Source organism: Aythya ferina, assembly GCF_964211825.1.
Source record: "Aythya ferina genome assembly, chromosome: 1".
Lineage (NCBI taxonomy): Eukaryota > Metazoa > Chordata > Aves > Anseriformes > Anatidae > Aythya > Aythya ferina.
Window position 1 is genome coordinate 162,045,478 of NC_140296.1, and position 23,026 is coordinate 162,068,503.

Below are 23,026 nucleotides of genomic sequence, written 5' to 3' on the forward strand. Positions count from 1 at the left end.
AGAGGAGTGAGAAACAGCCTTGCAGGTGCCAAGGTCAGTGATGAAGGAGGGGGAGAGGTGCTCCAGGCACCGGAGCAGAAGTTCGCTGCGGCCTATGGAGAAGCCCTTGGTGGAGCAGGCTGCATTGCTGCAGCCCATGGTGGAGCAGATCTCCACACTGCAGCCTGTGGAGGAGACCACGGTGGAGCAGATGGATGTGGCATGGAGGAGGTTGCAGCCTATGGAGAACCTCCACTGGAGCAGATTCTGGGCCAGACCTGCAGCCCATAGAGAGGAGCCCATGCAGGAGCTCGGGGGAGAGCTGCTGCCCATGGAGGACCCAGGTTGGAGCAGTTTGCTCCTGATGGATGGACTCCGAGCCATATCTGGAGCAGTTCTTGAAGAGCTGCTGCCTGTGGACAGCCCACTGAGGATCAGTTCAGCAAGGACTGCATTCCGTGGGAGGGACCCCACGTTGGAGCAGGGAAAGAGAGTGACTGAGAAGGAGTGGCAGAGACAAAGCACTATAGACTGACCATAGGCCCCATTCCCCTGTACCGCTTGCGGGGAGGAGGTGGAAGAGGGTGGATGGAGGGAAGGCAGTTTTGCTTTCTTTCGTTTCTCACTTCTCTGGCTTGTTAGTAACAGGCAATAAATCTTACTGTCTCCCTACTCTGAGTCTGTTTTGCCCATCACAGCAACTGTTGAGGGATCTCCCCATCCTTATCTTAACCCGCGAGCTTTTTGCATCATATTTTCTCCCCCTTCTCTTTGAGGAGGGGGACTGAGAGAGTGGCTGTGCTTGAGCTCGGCTGCCCACCTAAGTAAAACCAGCACAATCCAGTTCAAAGGACTTCAGTTATGGGTTGGTTATTATATATATATATAAATAAATATGTAAAATTCAAGGCAGCTTTCCTTCTAAGACTTAAGCAGCCATAGCTTCACACTACAGTTTCTCTGTTGCTCTACTGGGGAATCAAAATCTGTTCATCAGGTCAGTGAGTGTTATGGGGCCCTCTGGTGTCTACAAATTTAATAGATGTTCCTCAGACAAATTAGAATCCACAGGCAAAACCTTTCTCTTTGATTCAAATTAAACCTTTTGGCTATAAAAATCCAAACGTGGCATGCAATAAATAATGCAAGAGATGTTTAATTTTGTAAGACCCTTTAATTTCATGCAAATACATTTTGAAAATCTTCTTTTCACGAGAGCCAAGACTGAAGAAAGATCACTTCATTACAAAAAAGTTTTGAAAAATAAATAGTGTGAAATTTAAATAAGCTCAGCACTTTTGAAGGTTTCAGACATTAAAAAAATTAAAGCTTTAAAATATCTGAGAGGTGTGGTCTGCTGACAGTACAGCCCTCCTAGCTAGCCAGTAGTCCCCGTTAACTCAGAACTGAACTTTCTGGTGTGTCACCAGTGCAGATGCCAGCAGCAGATGGCTTTCTAGTTGGGGAGGGGAACTGCTGTTGTCTAAAATCAATGCTGTTATGGCACTTTGTGTGAAGTATTGCATTCCAGATGGAAGAAAAACCTTACAGGGCAGGAGACAACTGGCTGTTTCCCTGAGGAATGTAGATAGGCAGAAAATGTTGACAGATTAGTGGTGCTAAGAGTTTTTTGGTGGTAGATTTGCAGCTAGAACTTAGATAACAAATTGGTATGTAGTGCTGAGTCAGAAAGTACTGTGCAGTCCTACAAAATAAAGCTAAACTTGCACATTTCCTCAAAAAAAAAAAAAAAAAAAAAGAGTTTGGATAGTCACACAGAGGAAAAGTATCATAAATAATGTTTGTCAAAGTACTCAAACATGTCATGTCACACTAACCATATTAAGATTAGTTTATTTGCATATTCACGTTGTAAAATCATAAGTTCTACCTCTCTTGCATTTGAAGATAAAAGTAATTGCTGAAGTTCAGAATCTTATAATTTGCTGATTCTTTATATAAACATTATTTTTACTTTTCTGAAGCGTAGCTACTGTAACAAAGAGCTCCCTGTACTGGAACCTATATTCCCAGAAGAACATAAATAATTACCATGGTGTGTCATTCTGATGAACTGTATGCTTCTCCATAGCTTTTTTTATTATTATTATTTTTTGCTGAGCATACTATTCTATAGACACCTGTGAAACAGGACCATAATAAATTATTTTTATTGTGTACATACTGCAGCATTGACCCCGGCAGTACTTTGAAATAATTTATTACTGCATTCAAATAAAAGACCAGTAGAATGAGTTTATTTAAATGTCAAATTAAATACATATGCTTTGGATCTCTAGTCCTGGAATTAGACTCCTGTATACTACAACAGATTTTGGAGAGTTCTGTGAATAGAGTTGTATGATCTGGATTTCAAATATTCTCATCTATAGCATTTCTGTTATCTGATGATCTATATGAAAATGTTCATAGAACATGATAGCTTATGCCTGATTTTGACCATGTGAATGAAAATGCTGGGAAGTTTTTTGTAATAACTGTTAAAAAAGCTATCAGTTTCTTCTGAGACTCAGGACTTTAAGTCACAGTCCATTTACATTGAACTCTGAAAGTAACCTATTAGGACTGTTATACCAAACCTTCAAAGTTTAGAAAATGTTATAATTCTAATGATCAGCACTACCTTCAAGTAGCATGGATGGATTTTGGATTTTGACACACACTTTCATTATAAATTATGCCTTTTTTTTTTTTTTTCATGATGCTGTTTCACTCAGCATGTAGAAGAGAGCTCTGACTGCAAGAGCAGTTGTTCAATACTTGGGATTCTCCCTGTACTTCAGCATATGACCCCTTGCCCAATTCTCTACACTGTGCTGAAGAACATTATTCATTCTCATAGGATTTCTCCCAGGACCACATCATTGGCCTCTGGGTATTTCTTGAGTTGTAAAGCAAACAGCCTTATCTCCTTAAACAGAAGGAAAATCAAGGCGGAAAGTCACTGAAATTAAATTATCCACTCAGCTGAGGTAATTGAGTTGTCTTGCACTTCATTATTCAAAGTAGTTAGTGTGGTACACGACTGAATAACTAGAAAACAACTTCAGGTGACTTTACTCACAGCTGGGAGTGTTTAGTAGCCTTGCAAATTTGACTAATGGGCTAAGTCAGGCACCTATATAAAGAGGAATAAGCCTCTTGTAAGAAGGTGAGTTTGGCTTATTTGTCTGGTCTGAAATTCACAGTGAGCTCATGTTCCTAGAGGCAGAAATTAGTTGCCTGATGCAGAAGACCAAAGAATCATTCAGTTTTCCTGAGGTAATGAAGTGGGCCATCCCTGTCTATCCATCCCATAAAAACAGAAGCAGGAAGTATTCAGGAGATTACAACTCAGCTCTAAAATATAGAGGCACAAGCAATTCTGATCAATTTAATTTTATTTCATAAATTTATACTGCCTCAATGTTATTTACATTTTTTAATGTGGTTTTGTGTGTTGCGCTGTAGAATAAAACCTGAAATATTCTTGGCGCTCTGTAAGCTCTGGATCTTACTTGTAGACATGTTACTGCCACAAGCGCTCCTCTTCAAATCAAGTAAGAGTGGGTGCTTGTGTTTTCTGAACGATTAAGCCAAATTCAGACAAGGCCCTCAGTTTGGGTTATAAAGGAATAATCCAGTCCCTGCACCAAAAGTGAAAAAGCAATTGAGAGAGTAACTGCATATAACATACAGCTGATGTTTTATTAATTATTTTATTTTTATTTTATTAGCCAGTGATTAGTTAGCCAACGATCCTCATGAACATTTTAACAGAAACGAATACTTGGAGGACTATGGTTAGTGAGAGGAATTGCTCTTGCTGTGCCTGTCCAAAAAGACACTGCATGACTGGTTTTCCAAGAACTGGGTTTCAGAGTGTATTAGAAAGTTAGAAAGTATGTAAACTTATTTTAGGTCCCTTACTTCTTCTCCCTCAACCCTTCCCCAGTGCAGCAATTGTATTCTACAGTCACAAATTCATACCTGTGGTCTTGAACTTCTATTTTTAAGTTTCTATAATGTCATTCAGACATTGCCTTCTCCATCTTCATCCTTGGAATGACAATCACAGCCTAAACCCACCTTAGCCACGTGCTAAGTCAGTTCCTTGGGACGATAAATATTTTCATACTTGGAAGAATAAGAAGCACTGTCTCTATAGCATTGTAGCATGTCTACAGAAACTCAAACCCCAAATTAATGAACTAAGAAATTTTGACCAAGAGCATCTTGGCCAATGGGTTGGATTGGTAGGAAAATTGCCTTTGTGGTGCTGGATTACTGAACAAGATCTCTGCAAAGCAAAGGTGTGCAGTTAGCAGGTGACCTTCTTCCTGCTCTCAGACTGTCTCTTTTCTTCTCTGGAAAGACTCTTCTTTGGAAATGATCACCACCAAATAGTCAAAATTATCACTAGATAATGAATTAAGTAGTGTTAAACTTTGTTTGCCTTCACTCGGCACAAATAAATAAAAATGAATTTCTAAAAACGCATTAAAATTCTATATTTTAGAAAATAACTAGTGTTTGTAAGTGCTGCTTTTTATCTTGTGTGTGTGATAATAAAGCATTTAGTTTTAGCTGATCAAGTACTGACCTCTCTAAAATCTGACTCTGTACAGGCAGACTAATAAAAGTTCAAGGGCATGTACTATTAAGCTGCATGATCTTCCCAGACTTCTGTAATTCATACAGTATAAAACCAACAAGAAACATAATGATGTTTCTTGAGGCTAAGGTCAACCCAGTGTTTTAATTAGAGTTTTTTGTGTAATGGTGTCTTGATTGGCTCTTTGGAAACAAGTTTCAGACTCCATGTGTGTCTGCATGCTGCAATTCTGTGCAGGAGTTTTCCAGCTGTGCTGGCATCCATCTGTGTGTAATGTAAGACCACAATAAAGATGCTGCGAGAGATCTGTCAAGTGAGCCAGTACAGCCTTCCTTTCATCTTTTCCTCAGCTGTGCAATAAAATGTAGTGAAAACTTAGGTTTGCCATTAAGTTCAACTGGTGTAAGTCAGTAATATCAGATCAGTTTTAAGCTAAAAGCTGATATTTTATATATCTGTTCTTTTGCTCATAATCATAAACACTGAGCTAGAAAACAATCTCTTATTTTATTAACAATTAAAATTGTGTAAGACTCAGTAATTTAGGGCCAAAAGATGCAATAACTGGACAGAAACAAGTGTTTTAGGATTGAAGTAAAAATGTTAGAAGTCTGTGTGAGATCAGGAAGGGGGTCAGAAAAGCTGAATAGTCATTTCCAATTTGGCTGAAATTTCTAGTACCACTGCACTATCTGATGACAAAGAAAAACAAGCTGCTCCATGCACCATCTATCAAAATGTTTGTTTTAGCTTGGCAAACCTTACGGAACCTGATATGTTGAAATGACGCTCCTTTGGTGGAGGAGCAAGAAAGTTTGCCCTACCTTCATTCAAACTGTAGTGTGGAGGTAAAGAGGTAAACTGAGAACTTTACGCTCATATTTATCCATGATGTTAGATAGAGAGCCAGCTGTCTGTAATGTATGTCTGAATATATATAACTTAGGTAAGTCTGTTCCTAACTTGCATCCAGTCCACAGTAAAATTTCCCAAATAGGTTATGATTGATATTCTCATTTATTTTTGTCAAGGTCTACAGCAAATCCCGTATTACCTATTTGTCAGCATTTGCAACAAGAGGGTGGTTTTCTGGATGCAGTTATCTTTTTTCTAGGTATGAAATCTTAGTTAAATAGAGAAACCTGAGGAAGTTTCTTGTTGCTGTGAAATATAATCCTTTCTTCTCCTCTTTCATAGAAAAAAAGTAAATGTTTTAAGATTTATTAAACTGCTATTCAGCCAGAATATCACAGTTACTGTTGGGAAGAAAAGCTGTTAGGCTTGTTGGTTTTGGTAGTTAGACATCAGAACATTTAAAGGTTTCTTCCTGTATAGACTAGAGAACACAGCAAGCCAGTCCCTTCTTAAAATGCTTGTTTTTTCATTAAAATGCCTGTATATAGTATCATTAGCATATATATATATTAAAAAATTAATATAAAAAAATCTGCTACTGGGAAAGAGGACAACTAGTAACTTCTCATCTTGAATCACGTAGGTTCTAGACTCTGTAATTCCTGCAGTAGCCTTTCTTCCAGTGCTTTGACCCTACTCAAATGCATTTAGCAAGTATATGCTATATGTAAGGATGTGAACAAGAGAGAATTATATAAAATAGAATGCTTTTTACAGCTCAATGCTTGAAACAGACATTGAATTGCAGGTTGGATGTCCAGACAAAGAATTAAAGAGCTCTGCTCTTACGTGGGCTTTAGAAAAATACCCATATTTGGACTTATGATGATAGGTCAGCAAGGAGAAAAATACCTGGGAAGAAGTGGAAATTAGAGAATAATTTATACCACCTGCAGGGCGGGAGACTGAAGTGGATTTTAACCCCACTATAGGAGAGGGGTAAATGGCTTTCTTTCTTTGGCAGTGCTTTTGCTATCTTGGTGAGATATGAAGAAAGTAAGAATACTGTTAGACATTTTCATGGATAATGTTTGTAATGATTATTCTCCAGGGCTTTTTCTGCAGTGGAAGTTTTTAACGAAGTTCTAGTCCATAATGTAGGCATAAAATATTGCTGTAAATCAAGTCTTTTTCCCGTTCAGTATGCTCAAACTTTCCCCAGTCACTCCACTATGGTTTGCCTATGCCAGGGATTTGCTTTGCTTCTACTGCATTTTATATTTCTAACAGATTATCAAGAAAATCCATCCTGCCAATCCCACCATTGATAGAGTGGACATCCATAACAGTCTGCTCTATTGCATTAAAATGAAAATATCCACCAATAGCTCTCAGTCAAGTTGAAGTCATCTGACAGATAAGCATGGCCTGAGTAGATCAGCTAAAGTTCTAGGCTTCTGTTACTGACATAGATCCTCCTGTGCAAAATACTCAGGAGAAAAAGTTTTTTTTCCAATTTTCTTTTAGGTGTTTCCAAAATTGCTATTTCAACTTTCTCTTTCCATAGGATGCACTCTCAAAATCCTTAGGTAAGAAGACAAGAATTTTTTTTCAGTTTTTGAACTTATTGGAGTCAGAGAAAAGTTCTTCTTGAGAATAATTTACAGAACACAGTTATGATCTTTCTACAAATAACTCTTGAAATGGTCTTTGCACTTGCTATTTATTAAAAGAACCTGGGGACACTACCCATCTAACTCAGTTAACTGAAGTAACACAGAGAGGATGTATCCTTCTGCTTTATCCTGTAGGGTCTGCTGTGTGTCTCTTGTTCTGTGGTTGAAACCCAAACTCTCATCTCTTTGGATGTGCATGTAGCATAGGAAAGTGCTGCAATAGTAGGTTCAATAGTAGTGCTCATTTTATTTCTTAAATGTTTGTATATGTTTGTGTATGTATACTTACATGTATGTATATAACTGATACTCAGCAATTTGTTTCCTCTGTTAAAGACCTCATTTTAGCTTCAGCTTTTAGCAAAAGTTTGCACAAACACCAGTTCTCGTCCATTCTAGATGTGAAGCAATTAATAACAAACATGGCAATATATTATAGCCATATATATTTGAGAATATCCAAGAGTACATATCTGAAATGAGAGGCAGTAGAAGGCTAAATCCTTTTTCCACAAAGGGGAAAGGGTAGACTGCCAAAATGGAAAATAAATTTGTTACTTCAAATCCTTGTTAACATTACATGGATAAGCCACATTTTCGTATCTGGTTAAGTGTTAGACATTCTTCTACTAGCTAATGCCAGCATTTGAAAGCTGGACAAGGAGGCATTAAACTCAAAAGCTTGAACTGGGACATATATAGATATAATAAGGCTAAAAGCTGTTTTTCTGCTTAACCCAAACTTTGAAAAAAAGTCCTACATATGCACTTTCAGTTTTATGCTGTGTGTGAAAGTCAAATATGCTTAGTTGGCACAGAGTTTCTTGAAAGTAATTATTGTCATCCCATTTGGCTAAATTTATCTATATATACGTATACATACCAGAAATATGCAAGATTTAAAAATGCTGATATAGTCTAATGAGTTGCTTTACTTTGTATAGAGTGGTACTGTTGTTCTGTGATTTTTGTTGCTGTATTACCTATAAGTTGCCTATATCCTAAATGTATCTTTCCAGGGAAAAGAAAGGCAAAGTTTTATTCAGGACAAATTATTATGAATTCATCCAGGAAAATACTCGTGATAAAACTACTAATTCCTTTCTGTGTAGGCTAGTTAGCATCTGTTCTGCATGCAAAGCTGTATTACATTAGCAGATTGAAAAAAAATACATTATTTAGTAAAAATAAATAAAGTCTCAATATATAATCTTTTACTTAAAAAATAAACTTTGCTTCACAATATATATTTATGTACGTGTGCTTTAATATACAGAAAACAATACAGCAAGTATGTTAGATTAATATATTGACAATTCAGCTGTACTCCTGCAGAATTTGGACAACTTAAACCTTTGTTTCTGTATACATATTTATACTTAATATTTTCTGTGGAATAATTGGTGACTATGTCTTTTTTTTTTTTTTTTTTTTTTTTTTTTTTTTTAATTTCTGGTGAAGAAAAGCATCTGTTGATGGCTATGAATGTGCTATGCACATCTGTCTGTTTAATTGCAATAGGAGCATCATGTAATGATTCTGTAACCTGTTAATGTGTATGCTGGACCATGGTGACTTCAAGTGGCACATCAGTATGGACGAGATGATGTCCTCTTCCATGGTGTGCTTCTGCTTTCTGGATCATGAATGCTAGATTGCTATATGAATTAGGACAATGTAGGGTTAGGGTGAAGAAGAAAGACAAGGATAGTGCTGAAGAGCAAGGTGCTCATCTATTTGGAAAATAGGTGTTGTCTGAATACATAGGGGGAAGAATCTGCTGGGGACAGAAATCTCAAACAGAATAGTTGGGGTAGGAAAAAATTTGGATAAAATAGGCTTTCCTCAGCTTGATCTGTACAAGATCTGTACATGTTGGTTGTTGGGCTCTGAACACCCCATTCCTCAAATGCTCTGTCTCCTTGGCCAATAAAAACATTTTCATTTGAACATTTTCCTAGCAATCATTCATCTGTTGCATTCCTCTATGAAGGTTAAGTCTTTTAAAGACCCAGTATAGTTGGAATTATTGCTGCAATTTGGTTCAAAATAGTGTGCAACTTGATGGAGACTAGAATACCATTGAGAAGGGGATATTCCACTTGCTGAGGATGAATCTCAAAGAGGACTGCACCAGATTCAATTTTGAACCAGATGTTTCGATCCTTTCCCCACTCCCAAATCCTGTTTTTGTTTACCCATCACTACCCACTTAAAGTTGATATATTTCCTTCTCTTTTAAGGATGATGCTTGTGACATATGGCTTCATTAAGTTTTATTTTCTATTTTTATTTATCATTTCTGTGGGCTGATCACTGGTTTTGCTATATGACCTTTTGGACTGTAGATGGCACTTTAAAGTTCATTCTTAGCATATGCATCACCCTCTGATTCAGTCAAAATGGAGACGAGCAGGATTCCCCAGTATCTTCAAGTTATTGTATTCTTTTTAAGTAGGTCACTTGGAAACAGGATCATCACTGTCTGTAGAGAACAAAAGGGACCGAGACTTTTCATTCTGCTTAAGACATTTGGAGATGAGGCATCTAACTCTTCTTAACTGCTTAAAAGGATTAATCAAATACAGAGAGCATCTTCCAGAGCAGGTACCCCAGGTAATATTTTGGGTCAAGCTTGTAAGCAGGCTGAGCAGTCAGCAAGGTGAACTCTGATCTCAGGCATGAACCTGCTCCTGTTCTGTCCTCCTTCCCGGCATTACAGGGCTTTTCATTGTCCTCCTGGGAGAGCCCCAGAGCTGCTGCTTGAACTGGGGGAGTTTTACACCAGGTGATGAGGGGTGTCCTGTCCCACCCGCTTTAGCTGTGAACAGCAGCATCAGGCCCTCCCCAGTGTGTTGAGGTCACTCAGTGGGTTGCTCTGCTAGAGGGGTTCTGTAGGATGGTATATTACCAGGAAGGGGTTTTAGGGGTTTACAGACAGCTGTAAGCTGTGGACCAACAGCTGAGTTTAAGCCTCTAGAAGGAGAATAGCAGGGCCTGCAACTCAGGTGTCCCCAGTCTCCTTCCCTCCCAGGGCCTCTGCAGAGGAGGGAATTGGGAGCTGTCCCCAAAGTGTCTTGGCTTTGTGTTTTCTGTAGAAGGTACTACGTGGGGGTTGTTCTCCATACATACACTTCTTACCATGCCATCTTTTGTGCGGGTGTGTTTGGCTCATCCCGAAGCAGCCTCACGTCCCCATGTGAGGCAGCCGTGCCTGGCTGTCCTTAACGCTGTCACTCAGGGAGGCTGTGCACTGGGAAGGTGTTAACTGAGCAAACGTGTGCATCTCTGCAAAGCCTCCTGAGCATGTTGGTGCCTTTTTATCTCCTCTGATGGTGTTTGGCTCCCTACGGAGCTCCCCAGCTGGAGCAGCAGCCATGCAGGAGGAGAAAGGTGTGTCTGACTGTGAGGACTGGGACTAGCTGCCAAAGTGAGAGAGAGGAGGAGGAAAAAAAAAAAAAAAAAAAAAAAAAAGCTTTAAATGGCAAGACTGAGCTTGCAGCATGTAGCCAGTGTGTTCCCTACAGGCTTCAGGAGGCAGCAGGAGTGGCGGTGGAGGGGAGAAGAGGTGCTGCACGATGGGGGCTTCCCGCACACCAGCCGGCAGCAGGGGTCTGCGGGTACATGGGGCACGAGGGACGGGCCACCGTCACCCTGCAGCAGCCTGCAGCCCAGGTAGGGTTGGCTCATGGACCGTGCTGGGTAAATAAATTCTTGTCTCATTTGGGTAGTTTGGGTTTGTTCTGTTGTGGGGCAGAGAAAGGAGCTTACTGAATTATGTTTGGTGTATGACATTCCTGTGGTGATGGGGGAATTGGTTTAGAGGATTACTATTGCAGGAGGATACACCAAATTTTAGGTTTTCAGGGAGAATTTTTGTGCATGGTGGTGTCTGTTAGAGAACCAGCCTGGGAGCAATCCAGGAGCAGCAGACAACTTTTAGGAGATGCAAATCAACCATCTCATATAAAGCTGGAGGGAGGAAGGGAAACATTTATAGTGGCCAGGGCAGTGCCTAAAGAGTGGTTGTCTGATAGGAAAACCCGTGGGACTGGAGGAGCCAGGTCTGTATCCATTTTCAAGCTTCAAAATTTATTCCTCAGGGCATTGATTGCATCTGCAAAGCTCGAGGGAACTGTCAAGCCCCTTTCTGTCATATTCACTGGGAGAAAGAGTTCCAGAACATGCAATTTAATTTAATTTACATATAGCTTATAAAGAGTGCATGTACTTGTTTTCTGCAAAGTGTAGCTGTACACCTGGGAGGAGTGTTCAGCTTGCAGCAGGAACATTGTCTGCACATCCGTAAGTGCTGCTGTGCTTCCAGCCGTAAACTCTATCACGCCGCGAAGCAGCCTCCTTTGGCATGCCTCAGCTATCCTTTCCCTGACTTGGGATCAAGCAGCTGCATTGAGAGCTAGATATTCCTTTCCCTGCCTGCTTTAAATTGTGAAATTTTTGGCACAGTTAAAAAAAAAAAAAGTGTAGTCACTGCAGAAGATTTTTTTTTTTTTTGGGGGGGGGGGGGGGGGTATTTTATTCTGTTTCGGCTGCTGCTTTGCTGTCAGCTGGTAAAGCAAAGCAGGCAGAAAGAGCCTGTGTGTGTATCATACAGCCAAGCACAGCTGTCCATGCAGCAGCAAGGTTAGACAGTTCCTTGCCTTTGGCAATGATTCATGAAGTTGTGCATACCTTGAAAGATAAATTTTTGAACTCTGACAACTTTTTAAAGTGGTTTCCACTTTTTTTTTTTTAACTATTTTTTTTAAAGTGGTACACCTTCAGAACTTTTTTTCTTTCTTTCTTAAAAGCTTTCTACTTCACCAAGCACAAAAGTAGCCACTGCTAAGGCTTTGTGATTTAGTAATTTAGACTTATGACATTAATTGAGTGTCCTAGATTTATTAATTTTATCTCTCTTGTGCTTTCATGTGTGTGGAAATATATCTATATCTAGACATTTATCTCTAGGTACACTTATATACCATCAATATATATGCATTTTTTTAGACAATTATTCTAAAGTGGCTACAAGAAGTGGCTATGGCGATAGCTGTTGTTTAATTGTTTAATCTCAATAGCCACATCAGCTAAAACCTTGGATGGTCTGTTTTCACTCAAGAGTTCTGAGTGGTTTTAGTAAACAACTTCACAAGTGTAGCTTAGTTTGTCAGTCTCAGTCTGTGTGCTATGGGTTTACAGCTGCAGCATATGCTACCTTACATACAAACCTCAAAGACTAACTGGAGGTTTTAGTATAAGCAGTATGTTCCTGAATAGATTAATGGATAAATAAGAAAACTAATGGTCTCTTTCATCTGTAGAATTTGTGGTTTGTGGTGTCCTCCTCCCTCCCCATAAAAATCAATTCTATATGCTTTCAGATGAGTTTATAAAATGACTCTCTGTTGGTAAAAGTGAAAATCAATGTGTCCTGGAAATGATATTGGAGAAAGGAGGGGCTGCAAGCTTATTTTAAAAATTCAAACATAGAGTGAAATGTTATGGATTTTTTCTTATTATATGTACAGTCAAAAACTAGCCATAAAATCTATATCATATGTACATATTAATGCTTTCATCTTTCTGAGCATTCATAATAAAGCTGTAAGACACTATGGTATAACAGTATTCTTTAGTTAGTGTGTACCTGCATACAGAGAAATCCAAATGACCACAAAGAAAGCTGAGTAAAAAGATGTGTTTTAGGTACACTCAGAAAAAGCCATCTGCTGCCAGATACATGATCAGTATTAATGCTGTGCTGAAATGTGTTGTAGGTTGCAACAGAAATCTAATAATATAACGGAGGTTAGTCCCTCAGAAAATCCACCAATTCTGTTTCCAAAAAAAGCATGAACCAAAATTTTGTCTAAAAAAAGGGGTGAAAGTAGGAAGGATGGGGATTAAATGTCATCTACTGCAATCCTCTCTGTTATCTAGTAATATTCTACTGTATTTCACTGAACTTTCTGCAGTGCCACTCTGTAGTTTCTCTGGAGTGGCCATACCTGAGAATCCTCGATGTACGTATATATTTGCCTAGTGATTGCCTCAAATAAACTCAAAATAGGAATTTATATTACCTTATTATAGTTTTTTTTTCTCCAAAATCATGAGTTATTACATAACAAGGGCACAGGTTTTAACTTCAGATATTTGTTGTTAGGTTCTGATGCTGTTGGCACCCTTGCAATAGGACTGCTTCGTTGGAAAAATCCGTATACATATGGAAACCCTCACCACCCTCTCACCTTTTCTGAACATGTCTTTAGTCCTGTATTTCAACATTTTCCTACGCAAAATGACTTATCAGATCCATTATCCTGCCCAGCTTCACTTTCTATCACTCCAGTGCCTTCATACAGCAGTAGTAGTCAAGAAACTTTAAGTCAAGACTGTACAGGTAAGCAATTATTTCTTTCTTACACTTAAGAGTTTAGTTTAATCAGCAGTTTTAGTGTTCAAGTTAAATAGCTGTTTCAGCTGCCAGACAGCTTTGACTGCTACTAGGGAAGGTTTAGACCATGGAAACTCCATCAAGGAATTATGGTTTTCCAAAGTAATGCTTGTTCAAACAAATTATTTCATGGTTTTAAAAATATCAGAAATAGTGACATGTTCTCAACCATAATAATATGTTTGCTTTAAAGCTGGTAGACCACCTTTCTGATGAGGATGGAGCCATATGGAACCATTTAAGGCAGTATCATCTCTTCTGTGCCTATCATAAAACTGTGTGTGATGGAGGATACTTCCATATATTCATTGTGCATCCAAAATGCTATGAGCACCTGACTAATCATAAGATAAGATGTACAAAGAGCATCCAGTCACATCCATGGGAATGCACTTGTGTTTCCACCTGTTACAGGGTTTACATCTCTCAGAAGCTAGAGAAAGCAGCGTGCCTGTCATGTCTCAGACTTGAAGCACCCCTGAGAGAGATGGGGCTATGGTGTTTGAACAAATAACTCAACCCATAGTTTGCTTTCATTTGTATCTGGAGGATCTTTGCTTAGGATGATGGTAAGATAGCAGGTCACGAACTCAGTGAATTTTTCTGGATGGCAGATGAAGCCCTGATCTACATGCTTCTTGAATGGACCCTCATATAAAGATTTTGGTTAATGTTGCCTCCATTATGTTGCTAAGTGGGAGAGATTAGCAAGCCTAGGTGCCAGGCAGCTGAAAGTTATATATGGGGAGTGGGTTCCTAGTGGATCCAGTACTGAAAGGCGTAATGCTGGAAAAGCCCTGGTCTGAATACCTAGTGCTGTCCTAGTTCTTAAATGCATGTAATGCTTGCTGACAAAGGACTGAATGTGATCTGCAGTACAAGTATAATCAAATATATATCATACTGTTGATAGTATTACTCTTATTTCATTGTAAGTATTGTAGTAGATAAATATAATTTACTGTAACTGATGTAATCATGTTGCCAAAAAATAATGGGATTGAAATTCTGTGTTGATGCTGAAATCTGAGAAAAACAGGTTTCTTACTTCCTAGAGCATTCTAATCTAATGGCTCATCCTCCCAGGCTGGCTGGGTGCTCATAGCAGCCAAAAGTCCCAGGATTCAGCATAAGCACCATTTCTAATGTCTACTCTGATGGTGACACTTATAAAACAGAAGTGCTATTGCAAATTGCTGATCAGTCCATGCAAAGGTAAATGTTACTTTATCTATATTCCTGGTTCCAGTTAAGAGCAGTGTAAATCTGCACATCCTGTGCACAATTTGGTATCCTTTGTATGAACTTAATGACTGTATTCTAGAAGCTTAATTTATATATATATTAATTTATTATATATATTAATATTAATTATAATATTAATATTATAATTATAATAATTATAATATTATTGTTAATAATAATTTATTATATATATATATATATAACCACCCGTTTTATTGATAGAAATAATGTAAGTGCTATGAAATAATTCATATCTTTCCCATGCAAAGAATGATGTTTCCCGTTTTAATTGCTTACATGCTATGAAACACCTTTTCGCTACTCTAAGATTCACAAGCAACTGCCACCTAGAGGTGATGTTGTGGAAGGACGGAAAAATACTTTTAAGCATAGTAGCATAATAAAACTGTAATAAAGCCTGATAAGAAACTGCTAGCCTTGCAGAAACAATTTCCTGGGTCTGAAGCATGGCCACATATAGCCATGGGTGTCAGCATGATATTATATTAGCAAGTCAAATAAAAACGCCCTAGTTTTGTTCTTTATTTAAGAAGGTAGCGTCTTTGAAGAGATCATGGTGAGATGTTTAGGAAAGTATTACACTGAAGAGCAGCAGGGCAGCCTGACTGGCAGGGCAGCACAGCTGGGTTGAGGCAATGTCCATTCCCAACAGGGTGGGAGGTGCTGGTGCATAGTATATGACTCGTGGCCCAGGGAAATACTGTCTTCATCCTGAGTTAATTTACTGATTTCTAAATGTGCTGCAACAACTGATAATCCATATGATTATTTTAAATCTAGATGCATGTCTCCTGCTGCAGAGGTGAGGGTACTTCGTGTGCATGTGGTGAAGTGTTCCTATCTACTGGTCAGTCGTGCTCTGCCCTACTGCAGAGGGGCCCAAGAAGGGTGTGGTGTGACTGGATGTTGTGGCTGCAACACCAATGATAATCCTTACTTTATTATAACACTTCTAACACAAAGATTCCTCTTTTTTTTTTTTTTTTTTTTTTTTTTTTTTTAAACATTACCAGATTTCAGGGACTGTCTTGCCATGATTGAAAAGCTTATTTGCAGCAGAGATAACAGCTGTTCAACAGCGTACAGCAATTGTCTGCAAGTTCAGGCAAGAGTACTGCATCAGCTGAAATGGGTGATGTTTTGAAAAGACAGAGGTAGATTGATTAATGAGGTAGAGTATATCCTAAGGCTATATCCAGGCTCATTCATGTCCAAGACTACTTGATCAGCTCGTTTACAGGAACTTGGTATGAAATACCAAGCCACGGGCTTGCTGTGAAGCTGCTTTCTTGTGAATTTATATCAAATTCTCTAACCTTAACATAATCAAAAAAGCAAACCATGTTAAGCCAGCAGTATACAATGAATACATGCATTGTTGTTTCAAAAGAATTATTTTTTATCTACTGATACTGGGAAAATTCTGGCTGCTTCCTCTGCATGTTCAGAGCCTTGTAATAAGCTATGCTTGGGAAATTGGAGATGAATTTCAGTGTCACAATAAAACTTTGTGTTTTAGGACACTCAGTATGAAAGATGTAGAACTGCAGCTAATAGCATTTGGGGAGCAAATTTCAGTGGGTGCTTTGTATACTACTTTGAAACATTACTTTCAATTTGGTACATTTGTTGCTTCACAGTATGCTGTAATGCTAGGTAATCTACAGAGTAGTGACAGATTTTGTCCTTGCATATTGGAGTGTAATTGACATCAGAAACAATTTTCTGTACTTTGGGAAGGAAATCTTGAGCTTTTAATACTACTGATATTTTGAAATAACATTTTTGAGAGGATTGCATTGATTAATAAAAAACACACTTCTGCTCCGAATGGGACAAAACATGAGGAATTTTTCTGTACTTATTTCCCAGCTCAGAAATCTTATCAGGAATAAAAGAGAACAACTTAGTTTTGATAACTATTTGATAAAAACTTAGCAATTTTTGAACTGGTTCCCAAAGAGTTTCTGTTATTGATTAACTTTGTCTGTTATTATGTTCATTATTCAATGCTTAATACATTAAACAGTATATTGCAGAATACCCAGAAAACTGCTAGACACCACCAGCTGGATTCTGAGTGATAGATTTGCACTGAGTCAAAAAGAGTTGGGAGCTAAACATTACATTTATAATGTGAATTTCTGGTTGCAGATAAAAAAACAAAACAAAACATTTAAAATACACAGTCATTAACAACAACAAACAAAACCAGCTAAATTTAATCCACTCTGCTATTGTTGTGTGGGGCGGGACAGGAAGCTGACTACACAGAAACTGGAAATGCATGCATGCATATAAATTTAAATGTTTTGTTACTCTCTGTTGCAGATGTATGTTTAGTATCCTTTACACTATAGGCATTATTCATCCTCAATCTTCTTGGCTTCAGAGTTAATACAGATCAGTACTGCCTTTCCTCTCCTCCTTCAGTAGATTTAGGAAATACCTCACCTGCTACTTGCTGCAAAATTTTTCAACGATGGGACATTGTTTTCATAGCCATGTGTAGTTGTCTCTTTCCCAAAATTAACAAACCTTGTCCTCTTCCCATAGGCTGTTTTATTTAAACATTTTGTCATCCTTTTTGCCCTTTCCAGAGCTTGCTCCAATTTGTCTTCATTTTAAGTGTTGTGCCTAGGACAAGGTATGATTTTACAAAAGTACAACTGGCACTAATTAGTGTAGAATAGTTACCTCTTCAGTCTGTTACAAAGACACAAATTAATATTTCCCTAGCTAAAATGTCTTTTTGAAGAGCACTGTTACTGACTCTATTTGCATTTGTTTAGCAGTACAACCTGCTAATTTCTTTTCATCACTGATATCATAAGCATCTATTTTCCTCTAAGACTCTTCTAATGCATTTCTACCTTTTATTATTATTATTATTACTATTGTTTTAATTGTCTTTGATCTTTAGGCCATTCCTTCACCTTCTTGTGGTTCATCTGAAATTCTGAACCAGTCCTACATGTGGGTTACAACACCTATCAAGTTTTTGTCATCTGCAGCTTTTAAAGAAACATGGAATACCAAAATTCACAAAAATATTCAATATAACAAGCCTCTGTCATCTTGAAATTATTTCTCAATGTTACTACTTATAATCTAAATCTTTTCTTTCAACCATTTCTGAGCTGAAATTAGCGCACCTTCATCTGGACTGTATTTCTCTTTTTTATTATAATGACTTGTCCCCCTCATATGCTAGGTCAGGTGTTTTGAAAGCAATTATATTGATTTACCAGGAAATGTTCCTGACAAATCTTTATTATCATCTTGTTTTCTTCAAGGTGCTTACAGACTGCTTGATTTATTACTTGCTTTCTAACTTGTCATCATTTCTTTTCAAATATTGATGTTAGGCTGACTGCACTGTAATTACCTTTATTTTACTTGTACTTTATTTGCTCTTTTCCACTGTTAGGGGAACTTACCTCATCTTTCTTTGGCTGGAGTACTCCTTAAAAAGTTTAGAGGTTCCTAAATCCCATAGAGGTAACTGAAATGTGAACTATGCACCTCTGTGCCTTTCCTGGTCTGTGCCTGAATCCCTAATGTGTGAATGTACAGAATGGAGCACTTTCAAGAGAACTTGTATTCCCAACAAAGACAGAGAAAATGCAAAGGATGCAAGTCACAGGATGCAGGGATGCACCCATGTCTGTCTGGTAGCTGATGAAAAAAAAATAGAGAGAGAGAGAGAGTTATTATGCTTGCGGTATACACCTTTTGCAAGCATAACCTGAGAAAACCTGACAGAATGTTCTAGCTTCCTTGCTCAAAACTGCTGGAAGGCTGGTTGGAGCTCAAGTCCGCTGTTTCACCTGCATTCTTGCTGCATCCCTGCTTTATTTTACTGGTGAGATTATAGCATCAAATATTTTCCATTTGTATCTATGCTGTAGGATGTAGTTTCAGAGTAATATTGCCATCTGCTGTGAACACTGTATGTGACATGGATAAAACTCAAATTAACTTAGGTGTTCCTTGGTACTGTGCATTAAGTGCATACTTAAATGGATTCTTTGATTCTGCAGCTTCAATTTTATATATATATATATATTTTTTTTTTTTTTTTTGACAGATCTATCTTGTCTCATGAAGCTTTTAAGGCCTGTTTTAAATCACACAATAACATTAGGAAGCTATATAAAGAAATAATTCGTGACAGTGACTCCTTCTTAGTATGGTGCAGGACTACAATTTATTTAATAAGATAAGACTACAATTTATTTAATAAGATAGATCAATTGCACTCCCTTCCTTTGTGTCTAACGTTAGCTGAATTTCATAATTCTGCTAATTCAGGTCATATTGGACTACCTTGTTGAAGTTCTTGTTTGTTTTTCACCTGGAGAAAATCAAGACTTAGAATAATTATAATGTGAATGAGGAGATGATTGATGGGGAGATGACAACAGTCTTGGGAAAGGGAGTACTAAATGGGGAGAAGATTAACAGTAGAGTTTCCCTGGTATTGGTCCTGGTCCTGGAAAGAAAGTTAATATTTTTATGTATGATGTCTGCCTGTAAAGGAGTAATGCACTGATGAGCTGTGCTGGTGAGTCTAAACTGGAGACATAATCACTGCAGAGGAAAATCTGAATATTGTGTGGGAAGAAACGGATGGCTTTGGGGAACAGAATAAGAGAAATGTGATAAAATACAACAGTGCAGATTTCCAGATTGTACATAAAAAGAGGTTTTTATTTTATTTATTTATTTATTTTATTATTTTTTTTTCCTGTAAGCTAGGAGTCCTCAGCTGGAAATGGCTGAGGAAGATAAATCCAGCTACTAATCAGGAGTGTGCTGCAGCTGTGAAAAAAACAAATGGAAGCCTGTCTCAGGTGAAATGTTTGCTGGAGAGGGAGAGATTAAAGTTGTTTATCCAAATTGACTGCTTATTTTCAAAAAGTATAGAGATCTTCTGGAGCTTGAGCAGAAAAGAATTACTAGTATAATATGGGAGAGGAGAGCACACCTAATAGGAAGAGATTACTGTATTTAGATTAGCAAAGCAAAAGCAATTAAAAAAGAAAAAAAAAAAAAAAAAGGAAAAAGAAAAGAAATTTAAAAAAAAAAGAAAAAAAAAAAAAGAAAAAATCTCTCCAGTAGGTTTCATTTCCTGCTTATTTAATTATTTACTGATTTTTAAGTTTGGGAGATAACTATTACAAAAAACAGGCATCTGATATGTTCATTTATCCTGATCAGCAGCTTTCTGAGTTTGATGAATCTGTTAAGTGACCCCAGGGACACAGCTGCTGGTGTTAGTACTCAGAAGTTCATGGGTTCCAGTTGCAAATCTTAATTTGAAGGTCTCATAAACTGTCTGGCTTCTTGGGACTGTGTACAAAGGTGAAAGCCACGAGATGGTGCTGACACTCCTTATCACAGCTGGAAGCATTATGAGAGCAACAGAGCAATGTGTTGGCCTTGGCATAACCGTTCAATGGGGAACTCGGTGCTTGTTATCCTGTCAAGTCAGTGGCTCAGTTTGGTCTGAAGTTTGTAGTTATGTGTTGATTCTTGTTATGGAGTCTGAATACAAACTGTATATCACAGGAAAAGAGGAAGACAGAAAGAAAGGAATTGGAAAGGTGATGGTTATTTCTTTTGAAGTTGTGCCTTGTTTTTGTTTGTCTTTCAGCTGCAAAGAGAATGATGAAATTACAAAATTTAGAAGTAAAAAGAAAATACATGTTTCTGATTAGACGCATGGGGATTCTGGTTAGAATACTCACCTGAAGATCCAGATACTACCTGCTCTTTCATGAGTTGATGCCAATGGTAATATCTGCTCTGCCTGCAGTGGTCCTGCCTGCTTCTGCTTCTTTGTTTATACTCTGTATGCTTACATCAAACAAGGGACCATCTGGGGAAGTTTGTTTGGTATTCAGTGTCTTTAGGGGAATTGAAATAGAAATAGCTTTCAGCAGTCTGGGAGCTCTATGGTCATAAAGATAGTGAGGTTTATAAAGAGGAAAAATATTACTTCCAAAAAAGAAAGTTGGAAACTCTGAAGTCAGCCAAACCCCCAAAAATGATGCAGGGCAGGTGGTAACTGGTGCCCTGACTGACAGCAACCCGCTTTGATTACTGTTGTGTCTGCTAACAGCAGGCATCATGTCGCTTTTTATTAACCCGTGTGGCCAGGGGACAGGTTTATCTTTCTCATTTTTTTCATCCGGCTGCCAGCAGAGCCTCCCTGTGTTACGAATGGTAACTAACTACTTTTATCAAAATTAGGGGGAGTGCAATTTGTTAATGGAATACCTTTCCTGCAGTGCTGTACTGTTTTTTGTTGCTAAAATGCAGAATGCTTTTTTTTCCCCTGCGTAAAATGAGACCAGAAGTGTTTAAAAATGAAATGACTAAAAAGCATACTGCATTCAATAAGCATGACAAATTAGGATCCTAAAAAAGAACATCAAGTATTTTGGTAATATCAGTATCCTTGCTGACTCTCAGGACACAGAGTACCATTAAGTCTATATTTTAAAATATCTGAATGTGTGTATTTAACCAATTTCAAGACTCTGTCTACCAATAGAATTTATTTTAGAATTCAAAGATGTGCAATATTGTCTCCCAAAATTCATGGCTTACAATAAGTACACAGATGATTCTAAAAAACTCACATTTACACAGAAGGAAAGAAAAATTTTGAACCTTCATTGTCTTCTGACCTTATCACAGGTTCAAGTCTAGAAGCTGCTGAGCTGTCTGGTTCTGATCCAGCAGAGCATTTAAGACTATGCTTAATTTTGGACTTGAGAGTTATGCCACTGAAATCAATTTATCTGCTTTTCTAATGGTTCTTCCCACTTAGCAATGGGAAACTCAAATTTGCTTAAGAACAATGAGCTGATAATTCCTTTTATAAGGCATATTTTTAGAAATGCTAACCAACATGGATCATGCTCTGTTGATTGAAGACATTTAGCATAGACAGTGCTAACACATACCTTTTGTAGTGCTGTATCAGTGCTTCAGTGTTTTTTGAGAGCATCTTTAGAACTGGAAGTGCATTTACTCCAGCCTTTTCTGCTAATTTTTCTTCTGAAATTAACTACAACGTCTTTCTTTTTATGTGGAATGTGGGTATCTGCCTTTTTTGCTGATCTGAAGTTGGCCCATTATTGCACAAACTTAAACTGATGCTATCTGTATTTGCTCATTGCTGGTGATTACTGTGAACTTAAACTCAGTAGGGTCTGGAATACAGAGTCTCCTTCTAAAATTTCTACTTGGCTAACACTGGCTTGGATTTACAAGTTTTCATTCCTTTTGCTTGACGTATTTAAGTTACTGACATCTAACAATGTCTATTGACCACAGGTGATACAAAAAAAAAAAACAATTAATTTTACATTGAATTCATAAAATTTCGGATTTCATGGAAATACCTTTTATCTAGGCAATATATATATTTATTTATTTATTTTTATTTTTTTTGTATGGTAGCTGGCCAAAGCAAAAAAGTGTTAGGATGGAGTTGTGAATAGTTCCGGAATAATGTATTTACATAAGGATGTCTCTGAACCACTTTTTCAGTTGTAGTGCTCTAGCACTATGGAGTCTTAGCACAAGATGGAAGTGTTTAATTAGCACTTTAAATCTAATAGAGATTTACTGATGCTCTCCAAAGCAGCAATCTGTTTCTCATTTTTTTCTGCAAATGACGTGTCTTTCTTTGTGAAGTGTACCTATCTTGCATATTTTATAACCAAATTAATAGTGTATAGTAAAAGACGAGCATAAAATTATTATTTATGTAAAATGTTCTTATTAACTTTACAGAACCAAAATGGTGCATTTCCCAACTATATCTCCAGAGAAATTGTGTCCAGAAGAATGTGTTTTGTTTTGTTGCTCATTAGTGAGTACTGCACAATTAAACCTTGAAGTGTTGTATCTGTAAGTAGCTGATCTGTCCTTCTGCTGGAAATCTAATAATAATAAAAAAGTCTAATGTCTCTGATGTTCATGTTGAAGAGAGTGAACCGGAAGAAAAAATAGTGGTTAATGTGGAAAAACTAGAAAGAAAACACAAATTCTTAACGATTTTTTTTTTTTTCTGTTCAATATGGGTAATGAAGTCTTGGTCTTTTGAAAGAGAAAGGATGTGTCAGATTTGCAGATTTCAAGTAGCAAGCACTCAAA

General features: G+C 37.7%; 1 protein-coding gene across 1 annotated transcript in view; it reads left to right on the top strand.

Annotated features, from left to right (window-relative positions):
• Window positions 1–10,714: 10,714 nt before the first annotated feature.
• ANO4 (anoctamin 4) overlaps window positions 10,715–23,026 on the top strand; it is a 221,767-nt gene continuing 209,455 nt past the window's right edge. The window contains exons 1-2 of the mRNA XM_084506049.1: window positions 10,715–10,800; window positions 13,295–13,531. The gene's annotated coding sequence lies outside the window, so the exon portion shown is untranslated. The remainder of the gene's footprint in view (window positions 10,801–13,294; window positions 13,532–23,026) is intronic.